A 19,474-nucleotide genomic window follows, 5' to 3' on the forward strand; every position below is an offset into this window, starting at 1 on the left:
CTTATAGGTCTCTACCTCTCCATCCGAACCTATTTTCCTTTTGTAGATCCATTTGCATCCAATAGGTACAATACCTTCTGGTGGGTCTACTAAGGTCCAGACTTGGTTGGAATGCATGGAGTCTAACTCTGACTTCATGGCTTCCAGCCATTTCTCGGAATCGATATCAGATATTGCCTCGTTGTAGGTTTTGGGATCCTGTATGTGATCCCTATCTCCCACTAGGAACATTTTCTCGGTATCCTCTTCTAGTATACCTAAGTATCTATCGGAAGGATGGGAGACCCTACTAGATCTACGAGGTGGTCGAGGGACATCGTGTACTGGCTCTGTATGAATGGGTTCAATAGGATCCATGACTCGTTGCTTTTTCAGAGACTTTCTCTTCAAGCTTAATTTTCCTCCCACTGCCTCTATCAAGGATAAACTGATTTTCCAAGAATATGGCATGACGGCTCACAAACACATTGTGATCCTCTGAGACGTAAAAATTGTATCCTAATAACTCTTTAGGATATCCTATAAAACGAGCACTTATGGTCCTAGCCTCTAGTTTGTCCGCCTGTAGTCCTCTTGACGTGGGCCGGACATCCCCAAATCTTGAGATGACCAAGACTTGGTTTCTTACCATGCATATCTCATACGGTGTGGTAGGAACGGATTTAGAGGGAACTCTATTCAATAAATAAATCGCTGTGAGTAAGGCATCTCCCCAAAGGAACATAGGTAAATCAGTGAAGCTCATCATGGACCTGACCATATCCAATAGGGTCCGATTCCTCCTTTCTGACACCCCGTTGAGTTGAGGTGTACCCGAAGGTGTCCACTGTGAGACTATGCCATTTTCCTTGAGATCGTCCCGGAATTTTCCACTAAGGTATTCTCCTCCTCGATCTAATCGAAGAGCCTTAAGAGGTTTTCCAGTTTGTTTTTCTACTTCATTCTTGAACTCTTTGAACTTTTCAAAAGATTCATACTTGTGTCTCATAAGATACACATACCCATACCGTGAATAATCATCGGTAAAGGTAATGAAGTACGAATAACGTCCCCTGGCTAGCACATCGAATGGGCCACATACATCTGTATGTACTAGGGTAAGTATTTCAGTGGTCCTCTCCCCATGTCCTACAAAGGGCAATTTAGCCATTTTTTCTTGAAGACAGGACTCGCAAACTGGATATGACTCGGAAGTCAATGAGCCGAGAAGCCCATCTTTATCCATTTTGTTCATCCTATCTTCTCCAATATGGCCAAGTTTGAGGTGCCACAAATATCTTTGGTTTATCTCATCTCTGGATCTCTTGGACCCTTTGGCACTCACTTCTTGCTCGGTAACATTCACAGATACATCCATATGTAAATGATAGAGACTGTCAATCATAAAACCACGTGCGACTATTTTATTTCTTAAATAAATAGAACAGCAGTGTTTGTCAAATGTAAAAATATGACCTTCCTGTGCTAGACATGAAACAGAAATCAAATTTTTGCTAGCAACAGGTACATAATAACAGTCTCTAAGTAATAAACTAAAACCAGACGGTAGTCGCAGATGGTAGGTGCCCACAGCCACAGCAGCAATTTTTGCCCCGTTGCCAACCCGAAGGGTTACTGCACCTTCCGCCAGCCTTCTACTTTTCTTTAGACCCTGCATGGTAGTGTATAGATGAGCACTAGAACCAGAATCTATAACCCAACTAGAAGTAGAAGAAACCGTTAGATTAGTTTCAATTATGAGCAAGTCTATACCTTCTGAAGGTGTGTCACCTTTCTTGTTCTTCAGGCTCTCGAGGTATGAAGGACAGTTTCTCTTCCAGTGGCCGTCGACATTGCAGTGGAAATATTTTCCTTTGTCATTAGCCTTTTTCTTTTGAACTTCCTTCTTCGACTTTTTGTCTTTCTTCTGCTTCTTAGCAGGCTTCTTTTTCTTCCAAGTAGACTTTCTCTTGGAACCAAAAGTCAACTCAGCAGCAAGGACATTGCCCCTTGAACTTTTCAAGGCTCCCTCAACAGTTACCAACATGTTGATCAGTTCAGTCTTAGTGCATTCAATCTTATTCATGTGGTAGTTTACTATAAACTGACCAAATGAATCAGGAAATGACTGTAGGATCAAATCCACTTGTAATTCCTTGTGCATGTTCATCCCGAGCTTCTCAAGCTCCTCAAGGTCCTTGATCATGGACAGACTGCCCTTCGCGCATCTTTGTCTTGAAGAGCCTCTTGGACACTTCAAAACGAGCTGTGCGACTCTGCTCACCATACAACTCTTGCAGGTGTGCTAGTATGTCCCTAGCAGTCTTGAGATTCTCATGCTGGCATTGGAGTTCATTAGACATGGATGCCATCATATAGCACTTGACTCTAATGTCATCATCCAGCCACTTTTTATGCATCTCACGCTGAACATCGGTAGGACGTGTTGGTAGTGTGGGGATATCTGAATCGAGTATGTAGCCTATTTTCTCACAGTCCAAAACAATTTTGAGGTTTCTAAGCCAGTCTTTGTAATTGGTCTCGGTCAGTCGGTTGGTCTCAAGAATACGGGTCAAAGGGTTTGAAGCTGACATTGTATCTGCAGAGAGTAAAGATTCTAGTTAGACTTTTGTACTTGATCCTAATCTGTTCTAAGGTCTTTTAGAACAAATGTAACTCCCACTATTTTCTCGAATCCCTCACACTCCTCTGGTAGGGAAACGGAAATCCCACACGACTAGGGTTTCTAGTAGGTACTGCGGTCCCACCAATTTACATGCCACCTCACCTAACAGTTATTGGTGACACATAGATTGATGAATGTACAACTCTTGTACAATGCTTCTCAAGCATGTTGCAGTGTAACTTGGTCTCTAAGCCATGAAGACCTCACCTAACAGTTATTGGTTTCATTTCTTAGTTAAGTCAGACCCACCGTATAACCGTAGGAATAAAGTCGTCATTGGGTCCTCACCTAACAGTTATTGGTGCCCAACCCCACCTTTACCCTACAACATCTCATGTCTATAGAGAGGTCCAGCCCCCCGATGCAACTTGACCACTGTGTCCAGCCGAGACAAATCAACATCAGAAAGGCCTTAGCAGCTCTACTACGGTGGAAGACCTATTGACTTAATATTGGTTAATCAGGTCTTAGTGTTTGCAACTTGAGCCCTTCATAAGAGGTAATCGAACAATTGGCCAGGTAAGCAGGTGGGAGGCTCCCCTTACTCAGAGAGTAAGGTCCTAATTAAGTAACCACCTTTCATGCTTTCCTAGACACCAATTAGATCAATTAATCTAATATGACTTGCTCATGTCGGTTCACTCTCGACTTGATTGAGGAGGTTTTTGATTTAGGTCTCAATTGGGTTTGCTACATCACATATAAACCTATCTACCCGACTCTCATTCACATCACATGCAAACGGCGCATTGCAGGCATTTATAATCGCAGCAATAATTAAAGCTAAATTTTAAATCGGTGATGATCATGGATTCTAGTTAGGTCGTATTACAAGCACATGCATGTCAATCGATCAGCTGGTCTTCAACTCTTGAATAGGTTCCAAGCCTCCTTGACTCGATCCTTGACCAACTCTTGATCCAATCGCCATCAACCGCTTAGACCCCTGATCATCTCATGCATCATCTTCGACTTGATCGTTGACGTACATCACATCACAGAAATACAACCAGATGTAAAATAAAAATAAAAATAAATTACATCTCCTTTTAGGAGGCACGCAGGCCTCTCAAAACATCAAATAAGATGCATGCAAGCATCTGAAAAATTACATGACATCGCAGATCACATCGCAGGTCATTACATTTGATACCAAAAGGGTTTGAATCCTATGATCATCACCATATGCAACAATTATAATTTTCAGATCTGATAATTAATTGATTATCTCATGACATAGGTTGCTGATCATGCTAATCATGATTCTAAACTTTGTAATCACATTAACAATGCTATTAGAATCATCCTTTTATCATATAAAAATCAGCATGTAAAAATCAGCACCCTAGAAAAATTCTGCATGCAGAAATTTTCAGCATGCATGATCATTTAATTTTTAGATCTAATAAGCCTACTTATAGTTAATTCTTACCTTAAACTACGAAGCCTAGGCTCTGATACCACTGTTGGGAACCCGCCTATGCCGCTGATATTTCAAAACAAAAATCAGATTGCAGCGGAATCAACATAAGCGGGATCGACGTTCATCGCATGAACGCTGTTTCTAGACCGTTCGTAGTTAGATAAGAATTAATACTTTTAAAACCTTTAGGGAGATCAAATCTTCACCTTGTGCGGGTAGATGATCACCGCAAACTGAAGCTCGTGGTTTTAGGTTGAGGGTTCGTTTGAAGCCGTTCAAACGTCCGGCCTCTACGGGTATCCACACGAAGCAGAGGACCTGATCAAAGATCTCTTGTCTTCCCAGGGTGCTAGCTCCCTTGCAAAGACTTCTTTTGATTGCTGATCTCCTCTCTTTCTTTCAACTCTTGAATATGCTTGAGAGGAGGAAGAAGAAGGATGAAGAAGAGGATGAAGAAGAATCCCCACGCAGCCTTCTTTTCTTCCTTGCGTTGGATGAAGGAAGGGAAGGGGAGGAGGCCGCCAACACTTGGATCTTCTTCTTCCCTTGCTTGCGGTTGAAACAAGGAGAGGGAGAGGGTGGCCACGGCACAAGAGGGAGAGGCTTCAATGCTTCTAGGGCGCCGGCCTCATAAGCCCTTTTATAGCCATCAAGGGCTCCTCCAAAGTAGGAGCCCTAGATGACTTTCCAAAGAGGGGGCGCCGGCCCCCTCTCTTGTGCCGCACCAAGTGATCAAGGGGAGGGGCTTGCGCCCCTCCCTCTTGGTAAACCCTAGTCCACATTAGGGTTTGCATTGCCCTAATGTGGTCAAGCCCTAATCCTATTAGGGCTTAGCCCAAGGGTGAACCAATGGATCCAATCTAGGTAAGTCCTAATCCAATTAGTACTTGAATCAATTTTGACTCAATTGAACTCTTCAATCCTAATCCAATTAGGAGTCTTATTGATTCATTAGATTAATAATTAATTGTGACTTAAGAAATCCTAATCCATATTAGGATGTATTTAATTTTAGTCCTAATCCAATTAGGACTTAATTTGAATCTGAAGTCCTAATCCAATTGGGACTTCTAGGAATCCTATTCTAAGTAGGAATTCATATTGAATTCAAAATCCTATTCTAAGTAGGATTGTGGGAATCCTAATCCAAGTAGGAATCCCAGTCCTACTCCAACTAGGATTCCCAGTCCTAATCCAATTAGGACTCTAGGAATCCTACTCGAAGTAGGACTCTTGTTTCAAGTCCAATTAATTAATTCCCTTTGTTCCTTCTTCAACTGAATATCAATCGAATTGATTATTTGTGATTCCTAATCACTATTCAACCATCAGATCGGTCAATACTTCTAGTGTGTGTGACCCCATAGGTTCTACTCTGACTGGTAGTGAGATATATTGTGATCTCTATCACAATATCATTGAAGACTCCTTTCAATGGGTTGGAACGATTCCAACTCAACTCATTAGGGTTTATCGATCATCAAGATAATCCCTATGAGTCCCACCATCCACCAGTGACACCTAGGAGCATGTAGTGGCTACCCAGCAGAATAGAATGGTGAACCTCTAGGTGCAGTTAATATGTGATACAGTCCTACTATCGTGGATCCCTACAGGACGGAGGTCATGGACAACTCGTCAAACCCCATCGTCTGTCATATGTGAAGATTTATTCGACTTAAGTTCGAGAGTGGAAAACTCTTTCTCCACTATGCATACTGCCCCGGCCGAGGTCTTACGAACTTAGTCTTATAAATCACATAGGATCTCTCCTTATAGGTGCATACCCTACTCCTACAGTGAACTTACTGCAGCCAATCTACACTGCATGGACCCATATGGCTAGGGACCATGTATGTGTGCAGTCAAACTACAATAACCTCCCTATGAGTAGCCGAAGCACCGCAGGTCAAAGGACCAGTCACACTACTGCAATATCAAGCAAGTCACTGACGAGTGGATAGACATCCAAGTGACTTCTTGTCTTGGTCACGCTCAGTACCCTTGTTCTCTAACAAACACCTGCACTATCACTTCAGTGTCCCTACACTGTGGACTCAAGTCTCGTCCATCCAGAAGAAAAGTGATCTGTGCACTGATCGGATCGATCGCCGTCCTCGTGATGATCCATTGATCAGGAGCATTTAGAAATTAATCACCAATGATACATGGCTCAAATTCTCAACTCTTGAGAATATGTATCATCATCTTATTAATTTCTTGGACGATTCATAGACACATAAATAATATGAATGAAAAGATGCCTTTTATTTATTCAATAATAAATAGTCAAGTACAAAATTATGTCCCTAGAATTAACAATGTGTCAGCCAGATTGGCTTCTAGGGCATACATCTAACAGCGACTTTATGGGTGATCCCATATTTTCGCATTAAAGCCTCAAAAGGCTTATTACAGAAGTGTGAACCCCCATCACTGATGATGGCTCGAGGCGTTCCAAATCGAGAAAGAATGTTTTCTTTTAAAAATTTTAACATAGTTTTATGGTCATTATGCTTGCAAGGAATTGCCTCAATCCATTTGGAGACATATCTACAGCTACTAAGATGTACAAATTTCCGAATGAAGGAGGAAATGGGCCCATAAAATCTATTCCCCAACAATCAAATATTTCGATAATTAAAATTGGATTGAGAGGCATCATATTCCTACGAGTTATCCCACCTAACTTTTGACAACGCTCGCAAGCTTTGCAAAAGTTATGGGAATCTTTAAATAAGGTGGGCCAATAGAAACCGCACTGTAAAATTTTTGCAGCCATTTTCTTAGCAGAGAAATGACCACCGCAAGCTTCAGAATGACAAAAGGAAATGACACTAATAAATTCGTCATTAGGTACACATCTCCTAATAATTTGATCTGGGCAGTATTTGAAAAGATAAGGATCATCCCAGAAGAAATTTTTTATTTCGGTCAGAAATTTTCTTTTATCCTGTTTATTCCAATGAATCGGGAGTTCACCCGTGACAAGAAAATTTGCAATGTCTGCAAACCAGGGTGACGACGTGATCTCAAACAGTTGCTCATCAGGGAAAGTGTCTTTTATGGGTGAATTGTCTAAGGAATCTGGAAGAGTGAGACGGGACAAGTGATCAGCTACTACGTTTTCTACCCCCTTTTTATCTCTTATTTCTAGAAAAAAATTCTTGGAGCAGAAGGATCCACCTAAGCAAACGCGCCTTAGCATCCTTTTTTGAAAGAAGGTACTTAAGGGCAGCGTGGTCAGTGTAGATAATGATTTTGGATCCAATCAAGTAAGACCTAAATTTGTCTAGTGCAAATACTACGACAAGTAGTTCCTTTTCCGTAGTGGTGTAATTCTTTTGTGCACTATTTAAAGTCTTACTTGCATAGTAGATAACATAAGGCTTTCTTTCTTTTCTTTGCCCTAGAACTACCCCAACTGCATATTCACTAGCATCACACATAATTTCAAAAGGAAGCGACCAGTCGGTGGTTGCATGATGGGAGCAGAGGTCAGCAAGCTTTTAAGTTTATCAAAAGCTTTTTGACATTCTTCAGACCACACAAATTGGGTTTCTTTTTGAAGGAGATTACATAAGGGTTTAGATATTGAGCTAAAATCTTTAATGAATCTCCTATAAAATCCTGCATGACCCAAAAATGAGCGTATATCTTTGATAGTTTTTGGGTTGGGTAAATTAGCAATTAAGTCAATTTTAGCCTTGTCTACTTCAATTCCTTCAGATGAAATGACATGCCCGAGAACAATTCCCCTAGTTACCATGAAATGGCACTTTTCCCAGTTTATGATTAGATTCTTCTCCTCACACTGAATTAAGACTAGTCTTAAATGGTTCACACAATTTTCAAAAGATGAGCCAAAAACTGAAAAATCATCTATGAAGACTTCCAAAAAGCGCTCAACCATGTCAGAGAAAATACTGAGCATGCATCTTTGGAAGGTTGCAGCAGCATTACCTAATCCAAAAGGCATTCTCTTGTAAGCAAATGTGCCAAAAGGACATGTAAAAGTGGTCTTTTCCTGATCTTCAGGATCAATTGCAATTTGGTTGTAACCTGAATAGCCATCTAGAAAGCAATAATATTTATGACCTGCTAACCTTTCTAAAATTTGATCAATAAAAGGTAGAGGAAAATGATCCTTCCTAGTGACAGAATTAAGTTTCCTATAGTCAATGCATACACGCCAACTAGTGGGGACCCTAGTTGGAACTAATTCATTGTTAGCATTTTTGACTACAGTAACACCAGATTTTTTCGGGACCACTTGGGTTGGACTTACCCATTTACTATCTGAAATTGGGTAGATCATACCCGCATCCAGAAGTTTCAGAACTTCTGCTCTGACCACATCCTTCATGTTTGGGTTTAATCGACATTGAGGTTGACGAGAAGGTTTGGCATCGGCTTCTAAGTGGATTCTATGAGTGCAAATTGAGGGACTAATTCCCTTGATATCAGCAATTGTCCACCCTATTGCTCCCTTATGCTCTTTGAGAATTTCTAATAATTTTAGTTCTTGACTTTGTTCGAGTTGGGATGATATGATCACAGGAAAAGTCTCTTCTTGACCAAGGTATGCGTACTTGAGCTCAGATGGCAAAGGTTTTAGCTCAAGTTTAGGTGCTTGAACACTAGATGGTAGAGGACTATTGTTGCGTGTGGGCAATTCTTCAAAACGAGATTTCCACCTATCTGTATCCAACAAAGGAGCTGAATCTAATATAGCACTGATTTTTCTAAAGTTTTGGTTGATATCTGTATTTTCGAAATGAGTTAGGCATGTTTCTAAAGGATCAGAAGAAAGAGATGGGACAAGAGCATCTTCTACAATGGAGTCGATCAGATTAACTCCATGAATTTCATCATTTTCGTTATCATTATCGGGTTGTTTACAAATGTTAAATATGTTAAAATCTATAGTCATATTCCCGAATGACATTTTCATTATTCCATTTCGACAGTTGATCAAAGCATTAGAAGTAGCTAGAAATGGGCGGCCTAAGATAACAGGTATTGGAGTGGTACAATTCATGACAGGCTGGGTATCTAATACTATGAAGTCGACTGGAAAATAGAATTTATCAATTTGGACAAGTACATCCTCGACTACTCCTCTTGGTATCTTTATAGATCGATCGGCAAGTTGGAGAGTAACCTTGGTGGGTTTTAATTCACCAAGTCCTAACTGTTCATAAACTGAATAGGGCAGTAAGTTAACACTTGCACCTAAATCCAGAAGGGCTCGTTGTATCCTGAAGTTTCCTATGATACAAGATATGGTAGGACAACCAGGATCTTTATACTTAGGTGGGGTGTTGTGTTTGAGAATAGCACTCACCTGTTCAGTTAGAAAAGCTTTCTTTTGTACATAAAGCTTTCGCTTTATGGTACAAAGATCTTTTAAAAATTTGGCATAAGATGGGATCTGCTTAATGGCATCTAATAGAGGAATGTTAATCTTTACTTGTTTAAAGATATCCAAAATTTCTTGATCAGGTACTCCTTTTTTAGCTGCAAGCAAACGCTGAGGGAATGGAGCAACTATTTTATGATGAGGTATTGGATCATCTTGTTCAGTATTATTTTCATCCCTTTTCTCAATGGATTTTTCAGGTTTGTCATCTTTTGTTGGAATTTCTTTGTTAATTATTTTTCCACTCCGAAGGGTTGTGACAGACTTAACTTGTTCAAATTTTGGTTGGGATGAACTTGCTTCATGGACCTCATGTTGACCCTTTAGGTTAGATTGAGGTTGGGCTGGAAATGTCCCTTTTTCCCTAACATTGAGTTGAGCCTCAATTCTACCTACAGAATTTTTAAGTTCTTGGAGTGATTGCATTGTATTCTGATTTATTTGAGTCTACCCTTGCATGAAGGTTTGCAAAGTATCTTCAAGGGATTTCCTATGTGGTGGCACATAAGGAGTAGGAACAGAATTTCCTTGAGATTCATTGGCAGTGGGTCCATGTCTCCAGCTAAAGTTAGGATGGTTTCGCCAATTAGGATTATATGTTTCTGGAAATGGTCTTTTATAAGTATTGGTGAAATTTGCTTGATCATGCAACACTTCTTGAAAAGCAGGGATTGTAGGACAATCCTTGGTTACATGTGCATTACTCTCGCAAATTCCACATATACTTTCAACAATAGTTTGTGCTTTTCCTATATTGGCTTTGCTTAATTCCATGGCTTCAACCTTCCTAGTCAGATTAGCAATTTTTACATTGACATCATTATCATCTTTAATAAGATATATTCCTCCTTTTGCATTAGGTGCTATTTTTGATTTTTCATTTTTATCTGTTGTATCCCAAGCTTGTGCATTTTCTGCTAAAAGATCAAAATAATCCCAGGTTTCATTTGGTTCCTTACTCATGAATTCACCATTACACATCATTTCTACAAATTGTCTCATATTGGAGGACAAACCATCATAAAAGAAACTAATGACCCTCCAAATTTCATATCCATGATGTGGGCAAGCAAGTAGAAGGTCCTTGAATCTTTCCCAACAATGAAAAAACGTTTCTCCATCTTTTTGTGCAAATTTCATGATATTTCTTCTAAGTGTGTTTGTTTTATGTGTTGGGAAGAATTTCTTTAAAAATTCTCTTGTCATTTCTTGCCAAGTAGCTATGGTCCTAGGCCTTAAGGAGTGTAACCATGATTTAGCTTTTTCTTTTAAAGAAAAAGGAAATAACTTAAGCTTAACTACCTCTTCAGTGACATCATTGAAATGAAGTGTTGAACATACTTCATCAAATTCTTTAAGATGCAAATAGGGACTTTCAGAATCAAGTCCGTGAAACTTTGGGAGTAATTGGATTATTCCTGGTTTCATGTCAAAAGCTCCCGCAGCAGTAGGAATGACCATACAGGATGGGGTACTGGTCCTAGTGGGTTGTAGATAATCACGAAGCGTTCTAATAGGTAAGTCATCTTGAAATTCATTATCTCCCTGATTACTACCATTATCTTCCATTTGATTATTTGAATTTTGAACAATTAAATTTTTATCTTTTGATTCAACTCGAAATAATCTATTCATTTATCTCTCTCCCATAATAGCATATACTAAGTTTTTTTTATTTATTTTATTATTATTTTTATTTTTATTTTTTTATTTTATTTTTATTTTTTATTTTATTTTATTTTATTTTTTTTACACAAGCACCCTAATACAGTAAAACAAAAGTTTAATTAGAACATGCATTAAAACATCACCCAACAATTTCTAAGGTTTTTCTAAAAATTCTAGATAGCTCCTAACTGGGTCGAAGAGGACACCTAAGCCTCCAATCCGGTCTATTAACCTTAGTCGACCAGGTAAGCTCCCAAGTAAGTGGAGGGGTCACGATGCATGTAGCAAAGGTCCCACTTAAAACCCACTTTCCTCGAACAGAAACTGTCTCCCTTTAATCACTTAGAGGGACAAAGCTTGCCTAGACATCGACCGAGGTCATAGAGCGAAATTGGTGCAACTTTCAGTGGTCTTCGTCCTATTGAGCTCGAATATCCTTAGGGGCCAACGTCTAGTTGATTTTAATTAGGCTTAGGATATTTATGCACTGGGATGATTTTTGGGCTAAGGACGAGTGATGAAATCCCGACCTTATCTTTTTAATGGGTTCAGCCCTTAGTTTATTTTATGCAAATGCTTTATACTATATGCAACAATCAAGAAGATTTTTATCACTTTATGTCATGACATTAAATTGCAGTTGAATAGTTGATCAAGCAAACTAGCTAAATTTTTTTTTTCTTTTTATTTATTTATTTATTTATTTATTTATTTATTTTTTTAATTTTTTTAAACAAGAATAAAATTCTAATCTAGGAAAAATAGGACTATTATGAACAAAATAGGAAAATTAATTTAAATACTCACGGCCGGAGTTCGTTCACTCCGGAAATCCAAAAATGTGATCTTGATCTTCCTCGTTACTGGTCCTGCTTGTGTCACCCTTGAATCTGAAAAGATTTAAAATTTCAACTGTGTTAAAAATAAAGAAAAATTGAAGAACTAGAAATAAAAAATTGAAAATTTCAGCTTTGTTCTCGTTCGCACGTTGCAAATCCCCGGCAACGGCGCCAAAAACTTGCTACGATTTTAATCTTGCTCTTTTAAAAAGGGAAATTAAATGTAGAATACCCCAAGTATAAGGTGTAGCAAAGTAATATTCTCGGTGAGTCCGAGATCGAATCCACAGGAATTTGACAGTGAACAAAAACTAAAGGCTAAATAATATTCAGATTGACAAAAATATAACTAAGGCATAAGGATTCAGCCTAGCACTTAATCATGCTTTTCTTAAAATCATCTATTAATCATAATAAAATAGATTTAGTTTTATGGGTAGCATTACAGTAATTCTATTTTAAACTACAGGGATTTCTAAGCATCTGTTATACCCGGGGGAAATAACAAATCAAAGAAAATATATAAGTTTGAAATAATTTCTATCAATCTACTACACCATAAATCAAATCTAAAACATTAAAATCCCATTGATGATTAAAGAAAATACATGAAGAAAATGCTAGGCTTTTTCCTAGCCTTAGTTAAAAAAGATTTAGCTATCCATATGAGATGCAAACATTTTTATAAAAGGGATTAGCATAGAATAAATAAAATAAGCATAAATCCCTTTTTCTTTTTCTTTCTTCTCTTAAGAAAACAGAGGACTCTGTTTTCTTTCTTTTCTTTGGCTTTTCTCCTCCGGATGCTTCTCCTCCTCTCTCGCCCGGCTAGGAAAGATGCAATTGAAGACTTCCCTGGTTCCGTGGCCTCCCTTCTTTCTCGCTCGACTGGATTAAAAGCTTGGAGTTGAATGGAACCTGGCTGCCTTCTCTCCTCCCAAGCCCGACTGAGAAGATCGGAAGACTAGATGCAGATAGATGGCTTCCGAGTTCCGTGGCCTCCCTTCTTTGCTCCGTCCTCCCTTCTGGTTCCGTGGCCTCTTCCTTCGTGGCTTCTTCTCCTCTCTCGCCCGGCTGGAAAGATTGGAAGAGGAGATGCTCCGGATGGCTCCCCCTTAGATCCGTCGGCTGCTTCTCCTCTTTCGTCCGCCCCCTCCTCCACCGGATGGCTCCCCTTTTTATAGCATGTTGAAGGCGCGGCTGGTGAGACGCGTGGAGGTTTGGGGATGATCCGGTTGCTTGAGATGCGGGATGAAGTTGAATCGCTTGAGACTCTTCAGCTGGGAACGTTGCAGAAGTTTGGGAGTTGCGCACAACGCCACAAATGCAGGGAAACTCCTCACGGATGCATGCTCTGTTTGTGGGAATGTGCTTCACGGGTAGATGAGAAGCTGGGAAGAGAAACTGGGAAGACATTTATGTTGGGAAGTTGAGAAGACTCCTCACAGCTGCTGGATTTGTGGATAAGCTGGGAAGAAACGGGGGAGACGGAAGGACTCTAAGGAGATGCCACGATCGGTTGGGATGCTCTTCATGGCTGGGACGGTTCTCTGTTGCTTGGAAGCCAAAAGAGCTTGGGGAGTTATTTCACGGATGAAAGAAAGAGCCGGTTTGGCTTTGGATTTCCCTCGCTGCCGTTGGGAATTTGAAGATGAAACGATTGGAGATGACGGACGCTGGGAAGCTCCTCACGGATGAATCCTGCTCGAACGGAAGGGGAGCTTTAAATGAGGCGGGTTGTAGACGTTTGATGCCACAATGCGGGCACTTATGCTAGCTGAAGCATCTAGATACAGTGAAATGGATTGCGTGCGGATGATGGGCGGTGTGAGGCTCAGATGAGACGCTAAGGATTTGTTGAGCTCGGAACGCCAAGCATTGGGCTCAAACCCAGCATTATTGGATCTTTTGAATTACTTGCACTCAAACACAAATAAAGCATTAATTAATTAATTTTATTAATAAAGATTAGCTATAATACTAATTAAGATAATATGAAAATTTCACTTTTGTACTCTTATCATAAGGCCTATGTCAAACGTTTGAAAGCAGATAAGCTGGAATCCAAATCTGATAATTGTTTCTTCGTCGGATATCCAAAAGAAATCTTAGGGTATTACTTCTATAATACTGATACGCAAAAGTTGTTTGTCTGTAATAGGGCCGTTTTTCTTGAGAAGGAGTTCCTTGGTGAAGGAGCGAACAGCTCTGATGTTGCACTTAAGGAAGTTCAACGTATAGAAGAACCAGTACAGACTAAAGAATCGGATTTGATTAGATCAGATTCAGAACCCATTATAGAGACATCCGTGAGGCGATCCGGTAGAGTACCGCATCAGCCGGACAGATACTATGGTTTTCTGGTCCAGGACGGCGAACCGGTTGGTCTCGATGAGAACACAGAGGATCCCGTCACATGCATGGATGCTATGCAAAGGTCTAATTCTGAGAAATGGTTTAATGCCATGAAATCCGAATTGGAGTCCATTGAGGTCAATGATGTATGTGAAAGAGTAGATGCCCTACAAGCCAATCGCAATATGTATTGTGAAGGATTTTCTTTTGATTTTCTAAATCATGTACATGACATTTAATATAAATAAAGGCATTGTGTTTTATCATATGCTGTTGATTATATTTGTGATGAACCTCTTAGATTAAGACAGTGATTTTGAGGCTATGATGAGATCATACTAGTGAGACCTAAAATCTTAAAATCCTAATCTTAAATATTCTCAGTCATTGGTACATTGAGTCGAGGATCAATGTTTACCGGAAAGACTGGCACATCTTATGTATGCTCGATGCAGAGGGTGATTGATCTCACAATCACTTGTGTGGAGACACTAATACAAAGATGTGGGTGCTCATTAGAGAAATGAGTTCACTGAATTGACCTACAAAGAGAAATCTTATGAAGTCTTACTTACATGTCAAAAGATGATTCTCTTAGTGGGAGTTGTGCAACTGATCCTTTGACCTGAGATCACCATAGTATCTTGTGCACATAAATCCATATTTTGGTTTCCACTCATTCATGACAATAAGTTATGTACGAGGTCTTCTGGATATGGTGGAATGTGTACGAAGGTTATGAGTAGGTCAACAAGAAATTAATCACTTCTAGTAAGAGAAGATCGCATCCTATTTATTCTAATCATATGATAATTCAGAAAGTCTTTGATCAAAGCACAATGAAAATTAGAAAGAGTTTCTAATATTTCATTATTCGAATTATCATTAGAAGATTGAGAAATATATGAATATAAAATTGAGTTTGACATATATTCATACTCATATACATATTCGGGATGCAGTTTGATTAAAGGATTGAATTGCACGGTAACTTGCCACTGAAGGGTATTTTTGGTATTTCTACCAAATTCCATATTTTCCGGATAGACATGACACATTGCTAGACGTCAATCTTGTCTTATAGATTTGATCGAATTAAAGAGTTTAATTCGATCACCAATTAGAAAGGATTCTAATTGTTAAGTTTAGGTTCGCGCAGTTTGGACTTAAATCGATTAGAAGAGTTCTAATCAAGTTGGGTCAACTTGCACTCACACCTATTGCTGGCTAAGTATGGAACCCAATGGGTCACACACAAGAAAACTTATTAAGGGTCTAATTGGATTAGATCATGTTTGCAAGATAGACATCCTAGCAGGTGTTGCAAACCCTTAGCTCTTGATTCGAATTGGATTCGAATCTGATTCTTAATTGATCTAATTTGATTAGATCATCTTCTAATATGGGTTAGCCAAGAGTTGGCACCTAATTGGCTTGGTTTGAGTCTAATTGGATTAGATTTAATAAATCATTCAATCTAGACCGTTAGATCTTGATCTACCGTTGGATGAAGACATAATGGAGAGTTGGTTTAACCCAATTGGATTGGGTTAGAGGATGGCTATCATAATTGACCATTGGATCTTAATCCCACCATTGGATGAAGACATAATGGGTCAAGTAAATGGCGCCTTGCATTGGAGCCCTTGGATCATCATCATGAAAGATCAAGAGGTAAGGCATGATGGACATGTGATTAGCATGTGATGTTGACTTGGTCAAAATATGGCACCACATGAAAGGACATATCATTTGATACACCTCTTCACTTGATCTGCACCTTCTCTTATTTGATATGGCCCTTAGATGATGTCCTTTCATGAAAGGATGTGTGGATGGGATGCATCCTTTGGAGATGCATCCCTACACCTATTATAAATAGGCTAGCACTCCATGGGTTTCATCATTCCAACTCCACCCCACTCCTCTCTTCTTTCTTTCTTACATTAGTTTCTTTCTTTCTAGCATTGCTTCTAGTGTGTCCTAAGCCAAGACAAGGTGGTCTTCTTTAGGACAAAAGGATTAGAAGTGATTTTAGAAGGTTAAAGAAAAATAGAAAGAAAGGAAAGCAAGCCATTAGAGTTCTTTAAGAATTCTGCATTAAGGATCAAAGTCTTTGGAGCTTAAGACTTAAATCAAGTTTTCGTGTGGATCAACGTTGGAGGGTGAACACTTGGGCACCTAGTGAAAATTCTGCATATTGGATTAGCGTTAGAGGTATTCTTCTATTTCTGTATTTATATTATATTATTTGATTGCTTCCATTAAGGTGATCTTGGCTTATAAGGGTTTTATGTTAAGGAACTTTATCAAGAAATTTTTAAAATTCCTAACTTCTGCTGCGCATTATAACATGCTAAAACCCTTCAGTGGTATCAGAGCCATCCTTAATTGGTTCAATCAAATAATTATGTATGATGTATGATTATTAATTTACTATGAGATAGTAATGTCATATGCTTAGAGAAATGCTGAAATGTATGATTAATATATGATATGTTATGCAATAAAATATCATGATATGAAATTTTCCATATAAAAATATGTTGAAGCATGTTAATTAATTGCTTATGATTTATACATGCTATGAGATAGCCATGATGCATAATAGTTTATTTTAGACATGTTAAATGTATGTTACAATTAAAGAATGTGCTAGAGACTAGTAAGCCCTCAATAAAAATTATATTAAGTCATAGTGTTAAAAAACTTTGAGCTAACCCATTCTAGAACAATTAATCTAATTGGTGTGTAAGGAAAGCACTAAAGGTGGTTACTTAATTAGGACCTTACTCTCTGAGTAAGGGGAGCCTCCCACCTGCTTACCTGGCCAATTGTTTGATTGCCTATTATGAATAAGCTTAATATTGATATAACACTATTGATAGCCTTCCTTCATGCCTCGATATTATTATGTCAAGATCCATGCTAGTTTGTTGTGCTAACACAAGACTTGCAATGGGGACTGATGTTATACTGTATTGGTGCATTAAGATGCTTATGGCATATTTTAATATATATTGCCTTGTTGTGCAACCACAAGGGCAATATTATTCGAATATGACTATATGAAAATGAAGGGTTTGACTTAACTAAAATATTATTGTTTGTTGTGCTAACACAAGGCAATAAGTATTTTAAGAGGACAAGATAAAGTTGAGAATTGCATGAGATGCAATTGGAAAGAGTTTCCTACCTTTGAACTTATAAGAGTTTGTTGTGTAAACACAAGGCTTTTTATGATGAATTAGGATCTCAACCCTACTAAGAAAAATTATATTTTCACGTTTATCATAGGAGAGGGCTATGATATTCGATAAAAATAGTAGGAGACAAATTAGATTAAAGTCCTTATCTAGTTGCAAACATGTCATCATGATTGGTCTGCTTATATTAGTTTTGTTCTTGCATATGTAGAATTATTAAATGGCTTCTTCACTTTCACTAAGAGGCATCTTAGATGCCAACAAGTTGATCGGACCAAACTATGTGGACTGGTTGAGGAATTTAAAGATAGTACTCACTCAGGAGAAAATTTCCTATATACTTGAAACCCCTGATCTTGGAGATCTAGGGGATGATGCTACAGAAGAGGAGGTTGCCACACATAAGATGTGGAAAAATGACAGTGTGACTGTCAAATGTATCATACTTGCCTCTATGAACAATGAATTACAGAGGCAACATGAAGGCATGGACACTCAATCCATACTTCTCAATTTAAAAGAGTTGTATGGAGAACAAAGCAGGACTGCTAGGTATGAGATATCTAAGCAGTTGTTCCGTGCTAGAATGAATGAAGGAACTCCAGTGCAAAACCATGTTCTTATGGTTATAGACTTGATCACCAGATTAAGTCAATTAGGTTTTGCTATGGATAGTGAGCTCAGTCAGGATTTGATCCTGCAATCACTGCCTAATTCATTCTCTCAGTTTGTTGTGAACTTTCACATGAACAAGCTGAACACCTCCCTGCCTGAGCTGTTAAATATGCTCAAAACAGCTGAAGGGCATATTAAGAAGGATAAAGGTCCACTCCTTCTTATAAATAGCACCTCTATGAGGAAATCGGGAAATAAGGGTTCTAAGAAACGATTGAACCCCAAGAGTAGCATCAAAAAGAAAAAAGGAAAGAAAAACTCCGGATCAAGTACCTGTTTTCATTGCGGCAAAGCTGGCCACTGGAAAAGGAATTGCAAGAGTTTTCTTGCAAGTATGAAGACCGATGCAAGAGTTGCATCAAAAGGTATGTTTATGTTACATGCCAACTTGTCATTAAGTTCTTCAAATTCAAATTCATGGGTATTGGATACCGGCTGTGGTTTTCACATTTGCAAATCTTTGCATGGACTACAGAAAATTAAAATTTTGAAGAAAGGTGACTTCGAGCTGTATGGCGCTGGAGGAGAGTCCATCCAGACTGAAGCTGTTGGAACCTACAACTTGGAATTGCCTTCGGAAAAGCCCATACAATTAGAAGATTGTTATTATATGCCTAAAATTATTAGAAATGTAATTTCCATTCCTTTGTTGTTAAAGAAAGGTTTTGAAATTAATGAAAAGGGCAATGGTTGCTCTATTTATTTTTCTAATAAGCATCTTTGCAATGGCATTATGGAAAATGGTCTTCTAGTTTTATTACTTAATGACAATGTCTTTCATATTAATAAAAGCAATAAAAGAAAGAGAGAGGAAGTGAATAATACCCTCCTTTGGCATTGCCGACTTGGTCACATAAGTGAATCAAGAATCAACAAGTTATACAAAGAAGAGTTCTTTGATCCTTATGATTATGAATCATTAGGAACTTGTGAATCTTGTCTTATGGGAAAAATGACCAAGTCTCCATTCACTGGACATGGAGAAAGGGCAAGTGAGTTATTAGGACTTATACATACAGATGTATGTGGTCCTATGACAACTCCAGCTAGAGGTGGATACTCTTACTGTTGCCCAGAGATGGTCACCCAAGAGGGGGGGTGAATTGGGTGTTTTAAAACTTTTGTCTAATTAAAAAATAAAATACACAAATGTATGAGCTAAAGCTAAAGTAAAGCTATGAAGACAAACAATCGCAAACACAAGCTTTTATAGTGGTTCGG

The 19,474-nt window shown here is 38.7% G+C and overlaps 1 non-coding gene across 1 annotated transcript; it reads left to right on the forward strand.

The window, feature by feature from the left end:
- Window positions 1-10,561: 10,561 nt before the first annotated feature.
- LOC120107399 lies at window positions 10,562-10,668 on the forward strand. Its single transcript, XR_005509201.1, has one exon. It is a non-coding gene; the product is annotated as a small nucleolar RNA R71 (small nucleolar RNA).
- The last annotated feature ends 8,806 nt before the right edge of the window (window positions 10,669-19,474 follow it).

The sequence above is a fragment of the Phoenix dactylifera genome, unplaced genomic scaffold (assembly GCF_009389715.1).
Source record: "Phoenix dactylifera cultivar Barhee BC4 unplaced genomic scaffold, palm_55x_up_171113_PBpolish2nd_filt_p 000850F, whole genome shotgun sequence".
NCBI classification, from domain to species: Eukaryota; Viridiplantae; Streptophyta; class Magnoliopsida; order Arecales; family Arecaceae; genus Phoenix; species Phoenix dactylifera.